Consider the following 15,652-nt stretch of genomic DNA (forward strand, 5'->3'; position numbering starts at 1 on the left):
GGCCACCTTCTTCTTCAACTTCAACTCCTTTCTGATCCATAACCCCTGAGACAGGGCCCCTCTCCATCTCCAACCGAAAAGTCTCAGAGATGGACCCTGATTGGTCTTGCTTGGGTCACATAATCCCCCAGCAAGGGGTCAGAGTCTTGTAACTGTCACACCCCCTCCCAGGTCATGTGTTTGGAGTTGGGGGTGTGCAGTTCCCCAGAGCAGGGATGGGGCATGCTGGAACAAAGTACTGAGCAGGGCCCAGGTGATTCTAATGCGCATCTTCAGTAAGCACAGCCTCCATTCTTCTGACATCTTGGAATTCTTGTCTCTCTACTTACTTTTAAAAGATAGTTTAAGTCATGTGAGAGTAAAAAAAAAAAAAACTCCTTTTAACAGAATCAGGTGATTATGAAACACAATAAAAACGAGTGATAGAAATTTTCGTATTTTAGCTTCCTCCTCCCTAAAAGTTATAAAGGCCCATTTGTAACAAAAGAACCTCCCTTTTGCCGTCCTTTTTCTTTCTTTTGACAATAACCAGGGCTCTTAGAAAAGACTCATTCTCTTATTCAGTGAAATTTTATCCACTTATTCATATTTCAAAATATTTTGAAAAGTTAAATTTAAGTAATTTTCTAATATCTAAGCAGGACCTTAAAAAGAATCAATTGGGGCTTCCCTGGTGGCGCAGTGGTTGAGAGTCTGCCTGCTGATGCAGGGGACACGGGTTCGTGCCCCGGTCCGGGAAGATCCCACATGCCGTGGAGCAGCTGGGCCCGTGAGCCATGGCCACTGGGCCTGTGTGTCCGGAGCCTGTGCTCCACAGCGGGAGAGGCCACAACAGTGAGAGGCCCGCGTACTGCAAAAAAAAAAAAAAAAAAAAAAAAAAGAATCAATTGCTCTTCAGTCCATTCCATACCCCCAGAGACCTCTAGTTTGGTTTTTAGTTCAAGGTAGCAAAGATTAGCTACTAGAACTTCAGGAACTTTAGAGATGTACAGAATAGCATATTGCTAAACATCCCTCTTGCCTTTTGCAAGACTGATCTCAAAAGCTATGTCCTCTCTGACCAGCCACCCATTCCAACCTAAGTGGAACTGATCATGCCCACTTCTGTGTCCCTACCATTGTTCTGAAGTCTACAAATCATAACAGGAAGACTATCATGGTGGAGATAATGGGGGCTATGTTTATTTATCCCTCTCTTCCTTCCAGGCTGTGCATTTCTTAGGTTCGTGTCTGATTCACCACTGTGTTCTCTACATGCATTTGAGGGTGTGGCACAGTGGCAGTCTCTGGGATGGATGGATGGATGGATGATGAAGTTCCTCTTGATGCCGAGGGTGTAGGTGATTCATGAGTATGCGAGCCTAAGGATGTGCTAGTGATTCAGGCCATTTTGATGTGGCATTTCCGCAAGACCTACAATGAGTGAATAAATGACATCCCTGACTACAGAGGACCCCATCATCAATCTTGTGCCTTAAGCAGGCTCTCAAGGAGACGGAGTCACTTTGTCCATTTTTGCTTTACTTCGTTGTACAAGGCACAGCTTGGAGTGTTTCTCTGTTTCCTCGGCGGCTGTGGACCGCACCCCCAGTGTTCACCTGTGAACTCTCTGCCAGAGCAGAGGCTCCTGGAACCAGCGTTCTGCCCCACCCCAGTAGTGCCAAGCCTCAGGGAATGCTGCCCTCTTGTCTCCCGCCGACAGCCAAGGCTCTGCAGAGCCTCAGAGGTGAGAAAGCAAAGCTCCCCAGAGGCCCAGTGCTCCCTGGCAGGCATCCCCAGGGATTCAGGGCAGGCAGAGAATTGTCTCAGGGGCGGGCTTCCCTCCCACTTGACTGTGGCTCTGCGCAGGGCATGGAGAGGGAGTGGGGCACTGTGTGCGAGGCTGGGGAACCAGAGGAGCGCTGACACTCCTGTGAGACTGCTCAGCTCCCCACCTTCCAGCCCTGCACAGAATCTCCACATTGCTTCTTCTCCAAGTTCTCCAGAAGCAGTGGTCTCAGGAGGTACAGCCTGGACACCCCACCCCCGCCCAAGGACCTCGGGTGGGCAGTGCCCAGCCATGCTGAGGCCACGCTGATTTGTAACTCAGCTGAGTTGGCATCAAAGCCATCACTGTGCTCATCTAAGTTTTCTCTCCCTGGGCAGCTCAGCCACAGCTGGAACTAACCACCCCAGTGCAGACCGTACCCACTCTGAGCCTGCATCTTCAGGGAGGAGCTGCCACTGGAGCCTCCCACAAGCACCCCAAACTCCGCATGTCCCAGAGCTCATCTTCCCCCAAGCCTGCTCTTCATCCTGCCTTGAGCAGCGTTATGTTCCAGCCAGAACCGTGAGAGCTGCTCTCCCCCCTGTCCCGTTCCTGCCCCCAACCATTCACAAAGCACAGCTGATTCTACCTCTCGACTCACTCATACCGCTTCTCTCCTCATTCTCCCTCTCCTGTTGCCCTGTTTGGTCTAGGTGGGTCACCTCTTCCCTGAGCAACTGGGGAGTCCACTGCAGTCTCCCTCACCCCCTGCCTCCTGCCTGACTCTATGGCCCTCTACAGACACCTGTGGGTGTACAATGTTTTCCCTTGTGATTTTCCAGAAACGTAATTCTGATCCTGCCACCCTTCTGCTGAAAATCTTTGGAAGGCTTGCCCTAGCTTCCGGAAAACTCCAATTCCTCTGTGCTGGGCAGAAGGTCCTATTGATATTTGACCCCTCCTTTTCTCTTGAGCTCACCTCTGGTCAGTCACATCCCAGGGAGAATGATAATTAGACAAATCAGTCACAGGGAGAGCAAAACCTTCTGGGCCCATGGCTTTGCCCATTTTCAAGGTCATCCAGGCAGAGGCAGCCATCCATGCGGGGGAGGCTGGTCAGAGTGGAAGGCTCCTAGCTGCCCCTTTAAAGGGCAATAGCATTTGCCCCGATACCCTGTTCATGCTCCTGCACCCCTCAGGAGAGCATCTTTCAGGATTCCAGGCTCCCAGGAAGCTCTCCTCCACCCACATCTGAGTAACAGGGTAATGATTGATGTTCACTAAGCTCCTACTGAATGTTCCAGGTACCAGGCTATGCCCTGTCTCCTTTAATCTTCACAGCACCCCTGTGAGGCAGTACAATCATTATCCTCATTTTACAGATGACCAACTTGAGTCGCAGAGGTCAAGTTGCTTTCCCAAGGTCACATAGACAGAGAGTGGAAGGGCTGGAATTTGTAATCATGGGTATGCCCTACACTACTAGGCCATGATGTTTCTTAGGTTCAGGAAGCCAAAGCTCTTCCAGGTGCAGAACGGGGAGGGCGCTCTACAGCATGGTGTTTAATTCTTTTGTGTATACTTCTAGCACAGGTAATCAGCAGCTGATTTGGCATCTCTTCTGAAAAGATGCTCTTGCCCCCTTTGAGGATTTAGGCATCCCGTTGAACAGAAAAAAATCAGAAATATCTTGGTGGTGAGTTGCAGCTTGGCCTACTGGAAGAACTTGTCTTGGCCAAATTTGAGGAGAAAAAGAGGAAGCTCCACTTGGTCACTCTAATCTCAGAGGCTGCAGGCAGGGAACCTCAGTTCAGAAAGTGACCTCCCACATGCCCAGAAATGAGTTTGATTGTGGATTTAAACCCATTGCCGTGGTTCCACCAGGGACAGGAGAAAGTGTGCTCTGCATCTCAGAGATGGCAGCTGAGAAGCGCGTGTCCCGTGTCTCCCCTTCAATGTGAAGAAAGCCTCGTCATCTCCTACAGACGATAGGAGGTGAGACCAGAGCCCACAGGATGCCACAGGGGAGGTCGCGAGAAGCGCTGTGTTAGGCGTGAAGACCGGCACTTGGGAGCCGAGATGAGATTTCACAGACGTGGCTGATCCCTTAAAAAGTGAATCTCTCAAGCTTCCTGTCTCGTCCTGATGGCTCTTCTTCATCTATTTGGCTCTGGATTTAAGGTCAGTGAAAACATACAGCACAAGTTATTCAGAAACTGCCTCTAAGGAGGTGGCTGCTTCCTTCACAGTGGAAACGTGGAATCTTACCTGTGTTCTTATCCCGTCCTGGGCAACACAGAGGAGCTGGGCTGCGGGGCACAGGGCGGATATGGATTCCTGGCATTCAGGAGAATACCTCTCCCTCAAGATTTATGACTTCATTTTATGTTTTAATGCTTTCTGTCAAAATTCCAAGAAGCCATAGTGACTGATGGGCAGCACAGAAACGGGAAGGAGAATGCTGTAGTGGAAGCAGCCCAGATGAAGGTTTAAAGTGAACAAACAGTTGTTCAGCAAATGTCTTCTGAGCACCTACCATAGCCTCCTCGCTGATTCCCAGGGAAGCGGAGTTCAGAGCCACACCGCCTTGAAGGACACTGAAGGCTCTAGCAATGCCTGACCTCTCTGGCAGAATGAAGGTTGACAAGCCTTCTAACCGGGGTGTGGGGAGAGAATAGCATCTTAGAGGAGCCCTGGTTCACGCCGACTCCACCCCAGCCAGCAGTGAAGCTTCAGAAAAACGGAGCCGATGAGCTCACCCAGGGCAGAGAGAGACAAGACACAGCTCTTTGCTCTTTCCTGGTTCCAAATCCTGCACAGCCCCAAGCACACACCAGTTAGACGCAATTCTGGCCCCGCTGATGTCTGCCCGACCTCTTGCCTCTGACACCAAGGTGTTCTCCCCACTGGCTACCCAGATCCTCCTGCAAAACAGCCGAAAAGCCCCGCCTCGAGGAGTTTGGTGTCCATGGCGGGCCCTCCGCCCATTTCCACACTCTACTCCAACCTCTCCTTTGAAATAAATGTATTCAGTACAACGGTACAAAATGGATGAAACAGTTGTTTTTAAATGCTGATTTCATGCCCCTCCCAAAGGCACTCTTTTGTTCTTCTGTTTAATTTTTACATCACCTTGGCAATAACAAACTCTAGGGCGGATTCATCAAAGGAAACTGATAATTGCTAACTGTACATTTTATTTGGTTCATTATTTTGTTAACACCTGATTCCGAAAATACTCCTGAACGGGGTGGAAGCGGCATAAAAATTATTAGCAACAAAGAGAACCTTTTTTTGCATAGAAATAGGTTCATTACCTGCCAGCTGCAGTAAGTGTGTGGGGCTTGCTTTGTGGCAGCCAACAACATCTAGCGAGCACCTTTCCACCTGCCTCCAGGTAAACAAACACCTTATAACCTAAGGGCTTGGTTCTGTTTTGCTTTGCTGAAACGTACCCGTATTGTCCTGGTGGGTGGAAAATAGTACAGTACCAGGGACATGGGGTCGAAAAGTGGGCCTGGGGCAGCCCCAAAAGGGCAACAAGGTGTAGGATGTCCTAAGGGTTGGTTGGGGGGAGCATAGTGGGAGACCCCTGAATCACTGAGAGCCGTGGAAAGTGTATGTGATTCATTCCACGTTTATGAAGTACTTCCTATGTGCACAGTCAGCAGTAGAATTCAAATGTATGTAAGTAGTGGGTAGTGGCTACCCGTGGATGCCTCCCAACATTTTTCAATGCCCTTACTGTGTTTGGGGAAATACCCTGGTTCATGACTGCCCCCCTCCCGCCTCCACCCAATGCAAGAGAGAAGCTATTTAGAATGCCTCTTGCCCAGCTGCCCTTGCTTCTCAGGTGCAGGCAGGAGATAGCCTTCACCAACCTGACACCCACAGGAGACTTCGATTGGGAAGCTAATGCCATGAAGAATTTGGTGGCACATGGATCCCATTCTGCTGAGCGTAGCGGCCGAGTATCCAGTTCCCTGTGACAAAGGTTCCAAGGAGCATCCGAGCCCCAGACTCGGGTACGTGAACGTGATAGTTGTGTCCAGAGATGTATTCTATTTGTGTTAGAATCTGGCCACTATTTTTTTGCCGCTGGGCGTTCAGGTTTGTTCCTCCGGACCCCTCAGATTCTCTGAGTTATCTGATAATGCTTGAACAAATTCCTTTTCTGCTGAAACCGGCTAGAATGAGTTTCTGACGTTTGCAGTTGGGAACCCACTGTTCTCATAGCTCTATATGCTGCAAATGATAGAAGCCCAAAGGACATCTGCTGGGTTGTGAAACCAAAAACATCCAGGAGTATGTAGCTTCAGATATGGTTAGATACATGGACTAGGTCCAACTACATAACGTGCAAGGCCCAGCACAAAATGAAAGTGCAGGGCTCTTTTTCAAAAAGTATTACGGGGGCTCCCCTGGTGGCGCAGTGGTTGAGAGTCTGCCTGCCGATGTAGGGGACACGGGTTCGTGCCCCGGTCTGGGAGGATCCCACATGCCGCGGAGCGGCTGGGCCTGTGAGCCATGGCCGCCGAGCCTGCGCATCCGGAGCCTGTGCTCCGCAATGGGAGAGGCCACAACAGTGAGAGGCCCGCGTACCACAAAAAAAAAAAAAAAAAAGTATTACGAATTTCAAGTTGACAATGTATGAGCATTAAACCAAGGGTCCTTGTAAGTGCAGAGCCCTATGTGACCGCACAGATTGCATGCCCATAAAGCTGGCCCTGCTCCAGGACCCCCGTGTTTCTCTCTCTACATCTTGGTTCTGTCAAGTCCCACCTGACCCCTTGCCTGCCCACGCACTCCAATTTTCCAGAGGGAAAGGCTGGATTCACACAGTTAAGACTCGGAGACCAGTTGTACCCACAGGGTGCCTAAGCACGCTAACCACCAGCACACGGATTAGGCTGGTATGTGGACTCTGGTCTTCTTCGGTCAGGGCCCTGAAAGCAGCCTCTGCCGTGAGGATCCCTGTGCAGGGGATTTCTAGAGGAAGTGCTCCCAGGGGAGACCTGTAGGGAAGCGGGGAAGGGGAGGAAACTAAGCAAAGGTGCGTTCCCCCGCAGAGACCCTCCAAGGGGCCTTGCCTGATCCCATAAGGCAGGGGTCCCCAACCCAGTCTGGTAGCAGCCGGGCTGCACAGCAGGAGGTGAGTGGTGGGCGAGCAGGTGAAGCTTCATCAGCCTCTCCCCATCATCACTCACGTCACCGCCTGAACCATTCCTCCCCCTGTCTTCCGTGGAAAAATTGTCTTCCAGGAAACCGGTCTCTGGTGCCAGAAAGGTTGGGGACCGCTGCCGTAAGGGGCTCTAGAGTGTGAGTGATGCCTCCGAGTTGTCTCCACCTGGCATTTCGGTGCTCCCCGTGTGCACCCATCAGTCATTGATTAAGGGCCACGCCCCGCGTGGGTGGGCACATCTCTTCCTAGGCACTGCTGGCTCTCTGTGCGTGCGGTCCCTAGAGACTGAGGACCAGCTTCTAAAAAAGAAACACAGGTGCTAGCTCTTGGAGGTCGACACCAAAGTGAGGGGAGGGGTCACAGGCATTCTAAAGCCCTGGATTCAATGATTTCCCAACATCCTGACCCTACCTGCAGCTGCCCTGAGAAAATGCTGAGGTTACACGACGCCAGGATTCCACTGGGAATGTTTGTGTGTGATCCCTCCCTGCCAGTGAATCAGGAAGTACCCGGTGACGGGCAAGTGGTGACCAGAAGATTACGTGTATTTCTGAGCTTTTATTTACCCTAACGTTTTAAAAATTAATCTTAGGCTACGTAAGTAATACAAAACTCAGATTCCCTATTTTGAAATGAATGAATTGCATAACAGTGTTTTGTAAGAACTATGTGAGCTTCTGAGTCTGTCACAGGAACAAATTTTGCACCAACTCTGCTCATCTATTTTGACAACCTGCACTTAGTCCCAGGTGATTCCTGTTGGTCTTGAGAGGTGCATATCATTAGATTCATTAAGGATGGGTTTCTCTAAGAAAAGGATTAATTATTAACAATCAAATATATGAATACAGTTTTCTAACAGCTTTGTTGGAGTATAATTCACATACCACACAATTTCCCTATTTAAAGTGTACAGTTCAGTCATTTTTAGTATATTGATAAAATTGGGCAAAGATCACCACAATCAATTTTAGAAAGTTTTCCTCACCCCAAAGAGAAACCCCATACCCATTAGCGTTCTTTATTCTCACTAAGGATTTAGAAAAACTTAGTCCTAAGCAAAAAATATTTAGGGCTGGTGGACCATCCCTCTCACTCCTAATTTCAGTAACCATCCAGAAAGCCCTCTGGGAACAAATAGCTCTGGAAAAATCCTCTGTTATCTACATACACTTGGGAGAGTCATGACTTTGATTGCCTTTCTGATTGCCAGACTCAGTGACTGAGAAACAGAAAGAAAGGGAAAGGCTATATCAACTCAATCAAGCCATGCCAATAGGTCCGGCCCGGGTCCAGTCCAAGAGAACCGTGAACGTTTGCATCCCTAGCTACTGTGAGAGCAGCAGTCCCCTCCAGCACACGAGGCAGAGGTATGGCCTGTTTCTTTCCTGAACACCAAAGGGACCTCAAGTCACTTCCTAAAGAGGTCTTGCCTCTCCAAATTCCAGCTTGGAGAAAACAGGGCGTTCCTTACACAGGAAGCTGGCCGTGATGGCTGACCCAGTTTATACACTTCTGTTCAAAAAAAAAAAGCCACCTTTTAGGAGAAGAAAAGGGCAAGGGAGCACCCAGCTAAGCATGTTAGAAAATCTTTAAGAAATAAATTGACAACATTATTAAGGGATTTATGTCTGGTGAAACATTTTTTTTTTAAATTTATTTATTTATTTTTGGCTGTGTTTGGTCTTTGTTTCTGTGCGAGGGCTTTCTCTAGCTGTGGCGAGTGGGGGGGCCACTCTTCATCGCGGTGCGCGGGCCTCTCACTGTCGCGGCCTCTCTTGTTGCGGAGCACAGGCTCCAGACGTGCAGGCTCAGTAGTTGTGGCTCACGGGCCCAGTTGCTCCGTGGCATGTGGGATCTTCCCAGACCAGGTCTCGAACCCGTGTCCCCTTCATTGGCAGGCAGATTCTCAACCACTGCGCCACCAGGGAAGCCCCGAAACATTTTTTTAAATTCTTGTAACTGAGACAAAGAGTTTAGAAAAATTTATCTCTGAGCCCCAGGGTTATTAAGTCAATTAAACATATACCTGCATGTAACTTTGCTGTAATAAAAGTCCTGCCCAGAGTGTGGTGTTACCGAGTGAGGTACACTGAGTAAACACTCATCTGAAGACCTTTCCACTGGAACATAAGAGTAAGGCAGTGAAAAGAATATATGTTCTGAACATCACATTGGCCCCATTAGGAGGGCTCTGTGATCACATTATTATGTGCTTTATCTTCAGAGACTTCCCTGTCTTTTTCACCCATAAGCAGAAGAAGTCCTCTCCATCTCATTATCAGGCTCCCAGGGCCCGTTCTCTCTGATGTGCCTCCCTCCCTCACTTTGGAGCTCGACTTTCTTGAGATCTGTCATCGTCACCTTTATTATAATGGAGTCTTACAATCCCAAGGCTAGTGACACTCAGGGGAGGAGTATGCTGATGAGGAGGGTGGGATGCCCGGAGGAGACATCTGTGATGGAAGTTTCCACAGAGGCGACACTGCAAACAGGCAGGAAGAATGAAAGTCTGGTAGGGAGATGGGCACTTCACCACGCAATTTTCCTCCCGTGGTCTCGTGCAAGAAAAAGGGAGAAAGGCCGTGGAGGGTATCCATGAAAGTGGACCCTGTGTTACTTTAGTTGCAGCAGGCAGGAATATTCTCTTCTCAGGTAGAACAAGCAGAGTCTGGTACACACAGAGGCAGATGAGTAAACAGACAGAGGTGATGCATTTTCTTTGTGGCATATGTGGGCAAAAGGAGCTTAAAAGGCCCGTGGGAGGAAGGAATGATAGCTGGTTTCCTTTTCTCTCATTGAATAGAGCCTCTGATTCAATGGTAGGACAGTTAACCAGGCCAATAGAACATGATGGGCTTCTTTCATTCCAAGAAGCGACTAGCCCTCCATGGGTGTTACTTAACTAAAAGAAGGTCAAAGATCACTGAGTATGATTCACCCACATTTAGGGGGCAGAATTGACCTAGAATGTCATAAAAAAGCACCAAAAGTGCAAGAGCAATATTTTTAGAAGCACACCTAAGGGATGGCCAAACAGAAAGGCAGCAACAAATCAAAAAAGGTTTAATCCTTCTAATTTGTCCACTTTGGCCAAAACAACAGAATTTAATCAAGTTCATATGCAGATGTGATTTTTGTGACTTTTTAGCACTCTATAGATGAATACAGATCAGGTCTATCTATCTGTCTGTCTGTCTGTCTGTCTATTTTTTGGTATTTTTCTCCCTAAGAGTGAATAATTATCAAGACAAAAATAAATTTAAAATGTTCACCGCAATATCCCAAGTTGCAAAAGGACCCCACAGATTTATAAAATTGTTTGTGGCACTCTCAATCTTTTTCATTACTTTTTGAGGCTGCAAGGAAAAACACACTGCAATCTTGAGGAGAGATCCGGTCCAATACCATATGAAAATGGCACACAAGTTGCTCTGCCATTTTGAACAGAACAAAAGGAAAAAAATGAAGAGTTGTGGGAAAGGAAGAAAATGTACACTATCAGATGAGGTAAACTATGGGCTCAGTAAGAAAAAGATACAGGGGGGCTACTGCAGGTAGAAAAATGCTGCAGCAGGAAACTCTTCTGCTACTAAGGGTGGTAAAGGCCAACTTAAGAGGAAAGCCAAGAGATCCATAATCATCTACAAGAGGAAATAGGTTGGGGCAGTGAAATAGGACACCTTGCTCAAAGTAATCCAAGGGCAGTTTCAGGGTGATTGTGATTCTAGGACAGATCACAGTGCAGGAAAAGCATGATGAAGGTAATAGCTGATGAATATCCACTAGGATAATTCCAGTGGGTTAAAGATGCAAACTAAAGTTTTTTTTAAAGACTTATTGGAAAACATGGAATTCTTCTATAACTTGGAATGGAGGAAAGCATTTCTTACTATGACTCAAAATACAGAAGAGACGAGAAGATCGATTAATTTGTCTACATAAAACTTAAAACTTCTGAATGGCAAAAATAAAAAAGAGGAGAAGGAAGAGAAGGAGTGAAGAAAGCAGAAAAACAGAAAAAATAGGACAAAAAACTGGAAAAAATATTCATATTGCAGACAAAGAGCTAATCTTCCTATTATGGAGTGATTTTTATAGAAATTGAAGAGCCTAATAGACAAAAGATTTTACTATCAGTTCACAGAAATAGAAATCAAAATAGCTCAAATGTATGAATATATGCTCAACTTCACTCACAAGAGAAATGCAAATCCAAATGACATTGTGATATCATTCATACAATTCCAAAATTTTGATGACAGGCTGTTCAATTGGGTTCTCCCAGAAGCAGACCCTGAGATGAATATTTTAGTGTAGGTAGTTTATTTGGGAGGTGAGGGCAGGAAACACAGGTAGGGAAGTAAGGAGGAAAGGGAAAGGTGTTATGAAGGGTGTGTTCTGAAGCCAAGCCTGGAGCTCAGTGGGAGAACCATGGAGGATAGTGCAGAACACGCTCCAGGGTTATCCCCTCTAAGACGGGAAGCTGAGGTATTTATCCACCAACTCCCTGACCATCACTGGTTGATGGTTGCTTGTGGGGAATGAACTCTCAGGGGTTTCTGCCCTGTCCATCCCCCAGGCTCACACACAGGTCAAGCCTGCTTCCTGGAGCCAGAAAGAAGCCCTGGGGCAGAGTGGCAGCTGGTCTAGAGAAGACCTTCTAGTGGGTGTGCACAAGATGCACACCCACTAGTGTTGTGCAAAGATGCACAACAGCATCTTTCCCCACACTCTCCATCAGTAAAGCTGCCAGGGCACAGGCACTCTCTCATTGCTGATGAGAACAGACACTGTTACAACACCTATCTATGGCAATTGGGAGTGCCAACTAGTTACTGGGAATCTAACAATACCTAGTACTGATTCCACCCTCCCGGTACATATACCCTTTGACTCAGCAGTCCCACTTCCAGGAATTTATCCTACAGTTAAGATTTGCACCTGTCGTAAATGACACACGTGTAAGATGATTTATGCAGTGCTATTTGTAATGACAAACTCTTGGAAACAATCTAACGTCCATCGATGGGAAGGGGAGAGTTAGAATGCAGCTTTTTAAAAAAGTATAGTTGCCGTACAATGTTATATAAGTTACAGGTGTACAATATAGTGATTCACAATTTTTAAAGGTTATACTCCATTTATAGTTATTATAAAATATTGGCTATATTCCCTATGTTGTACAATATATCCTTGTAACTTATTTCTTACATAATAGTTGAACCTCTTCTTCCCCTACTCCTATGTTTTCCCTCCCTGCTTCCCTTTCCCCACTGGTAACCACTAGTTTGTTCTCTATATCTGTGAGCCTGCTTCTTTTTTGTTATATTCACTAGTTTGTTGTATTTTTTTAGATTCCACATATAAGTGATATCATACAGTATTTGTCTTTCTTCAGCTTTAAAAACAATTGAGGCAGTTCTCTGGGTAGTGGATGTGGTGAGATTTCCAAGATACGTTGTTAAGTGACAAAAGTAAAGTGCAAGAAGATTATACTATCTTTTGCGTAAAAAGGGGGGAGGGTAAAAGGAAAATAACACAAGGTCATGTTTGTTTACATATGCATAGATAAACTGGCGGGATATGGAAGAAATAAGAGAGTTAAGTGATGATGGTAACTTGTGGATAGGGTGAAATATATTTAAAATATGTGAATCTATTATTTGCTTCCAAAATAAATTTAGAAATGCTGATGAACATGGAGATCTGAGGGGCATGGAATTATGTAGCACTTTTTTATTCCATGTTACATGTGTTGGATTTGTTTGACTGTTGTACATGGTGCCTGCGTTGCTTTGCAATGTGAAAGGATAGTGGAGATATAGTGACTAGATGCAAACTAGGGAGATAGATAGACAACAGTCAAAAATACATTACGGGGCTTCCCTGGTGGTGCAGTGGTTAAGAATCCACCTGCCAATGCAGGGGACACGGGTTCAAGCCCTGGTCCGGGAAGATCTCACATGCCGCGGAGCAGCTAAGCCCATGCGCCACAACTACGGAGCCTGCGCTGTAGAGCCTGCAAGCCACAACTACTGAAGCCCGCACTCCTAGAGCTCGTGCTCCACAACAAGAGAAGCCACCGCAATGAGAAGCTGGTGCACCGCAACAAAGAGTAGCCCCCCACTCGCTGCAACTAGAGAAAGCCCGCGTGCAGCAACAAAGACCCAACACAGCCAAAAATAAATAAATAAATTTATTTAAAAAAAACACATTACAATGGAAACGCTTATCAGAGCAGGTGTTGAACTTAAGGAATAGAAAATGACTGGCTGGCTAAAGCAGAAAAAGAATGTATTGAAAAGCTATTGGATAGTTCACAGAATCACCAGGAAGGTAGAAGCAACAGGCTCAAAATAAAAGCTGAAGCCCAAGGAGGTGAGGAAGCAATACCCACAGAACCATCTGATGAGGTCACTGTTGTCATCGCTCTCACTGCTGTCCCTAGGGGAGCAGGAAGTCAGGCCAGAAGGTTCAAGTGAGCCACAAAGATATGACAGTTTTTTTTGTTTGTTTGTTTTTTGGGTTTTTTTTGCGGTATGCGGGCCTCTCACGGTTGTGGCCTCTCCCGTTGCGGAGCACAGGCTCCGGACGCGCAGGCCTAGCGGCCATGGCTCACGGGCTTAGTTGCTCCGCGGCATGTGGGATCTTCCCGGACCAGGGCATGAACCCGTGTCTCCTGCATTGGCAGGCGGACTCTCAACCACTGCGCCACCAGGGAAGCCCAGATATGACAGTTTTTAGATGTCAGAGTAAGGTATGGGGCAGGTCACCAGGCAGAAATGTCAAAGCAGATGACCCAGAACTGAGCATAGTGAGGACGTGAAAGGGATGAGAGATCGAGGCTGGAGGCAGATCCTTGAAGAGAACGTCAGAGGGGCTGTTGTGGAGTCACTCTGTACCCAAGGGAGTGGCAGAGTGTTCTGGCAGGGGAGCTGCCCAAGAACCCACAAAAATGTTCACAACAGGGCCACCTTTAATCATTGGCCGGACCCAGACAGCAAACGTCAGTTGACAACAGTAACCAGTCTGTTAAGAAATACTACGTTCCTCTTACCTTTCCTCATGGCTGCAACCCCGGAAGGGTCAAAAACAGCAGCTGGGCGGCGGAGAGGACATGATGTTGTGAGGCAGGAGTCAAGCCGCCCTCCTCGCAGCCCTAGCTGGGACAGGGTGGGGAGGGGGGGAATTTTTACCTTCGACTGAAGATAGAAGTGTTAAATTGAGACCGTGTTTTGCAACTTAGTGACCAGAAAACTTTGTTAGCTGACAAAGACCAGGAAAGTCATGGGCACTCATTTCACGTGGCATCCAGTGGTAATGGTGGGACCACCCCTAAGAAGGAGGCTTAAGGGGGTGTCAGGTTGGAGTGGACAAAATAAAGTTGCTTTTAAGATTAGCCATCGTAGATCCGGTAAAGTGACAGTTGCGTAGAAAGTGGACGTTACTGCTGCAGTCACTGAAATAATTCAACCTGCTTCTTCACGTCATGTGCTCTAGTTTCAAAGTCCCAAGCAGAGAATCTGATTGGCTGAGCTGAGGCATCATGCCCATGACCCAGCTCCACGGCCCATACGCTACCTGATGAATTAGGGTTTTCCTAATTTAGGAAAAGGCTTGAGAAAGTGGATGGATAAAAACTGACACATATGCACTATAATGGGAAACTATGCACTCACATCTGATGGGTACGTGCTGGAGGTGGGGTGGGGGAGGGAGGAGAGGATTCCAAGAAGAGTAACATAGACCCTGCCCTCAATGAAGCGGAGTCCTACTATGATAGCAACTACAACCTACAAGTATCTCACTTTCATCTAAAACTTTATAGCTTAAAAAGCTCTTTTATGTCTATACATTTGCCCTTGACAACAACACAGTGAGATAACTCCCCAGTGTTCAACATGGTGCCTGGCGTGTAGTAGGTAGTCAGTAAATGTTTGCTAAATGGATGAAAAAGGAAAGGAATGTATGAGTAAGAAAGATTTAAATCCAGTGGCAGAAGTACAGCCTTTGCAGTTGGACAGTCTTGTTCAGCAATGCCCGATGGAACCGATGATGGCTCTTTATCCATGCTGTGCAATATGGTAGCCAAATATGGCTACTGAGTGCTTGAAATGTGCTAATGAGGCTGAGGAATTAAAATTTAACTGTATTTTAACTTTAATTCATTTAAATTTAAATAGCCACCCACAGCTAATGGCTACTGCACTGGACAGTAAAGAGTTCAAATTCCAGCTCTGTGTATCTAGCTTATAACCTGAGCAAATGGATGTCACCATTTGGATTACTGTGACTCCCACTACCACCGCTATTTCTGCCACTACAGAGGGGACGCCAGGACTCAGAGAGGTTAAAGAGTCTGTCCAGGTCACTGAACTAGTGCACCACAGAGTGGGATTTGTGTTTCCTGTTTTCATTCCGGCAGTGGCTTTCTCATTACCAAGTTAAGCAAGGGCCCGAATACCCCAGAAGGGCATGAAGAATCGTCTGTGCACTGAAAAATGAGCCTTCCAAATGTTTGTGATTAGTATTCACATTCATGTAGATTCCACAGTGATTAATAAAACATAAATGTGTTTAAAAGCCCTATTGATTTAATAGTAGCTTTTTGTCATCATGCAGATTCTTAATCAACAGATACTAAAGGTACAGCTGCTATCATGTGAGGTATCTCAGAATCTTTTGACATTGAAAAGGCATCCTCATCCTCTTTGTTGAAA

Source organism: Kogia breviceps, chromosome 10 (assembly GCF_026419965.1).
Source record: "Kogia breviceps isolate mKogBre1 chromosome 10, mKogBre1 haplotype 1, whole genome shotgun sequence".
Taxonomy (NCBI): domain Eukaryota; kingdom Metazoa; phylum Chordata; class Mammalia; order Artiodactyla; family Physeteridae; genus Kogia; species Kogia breviceps.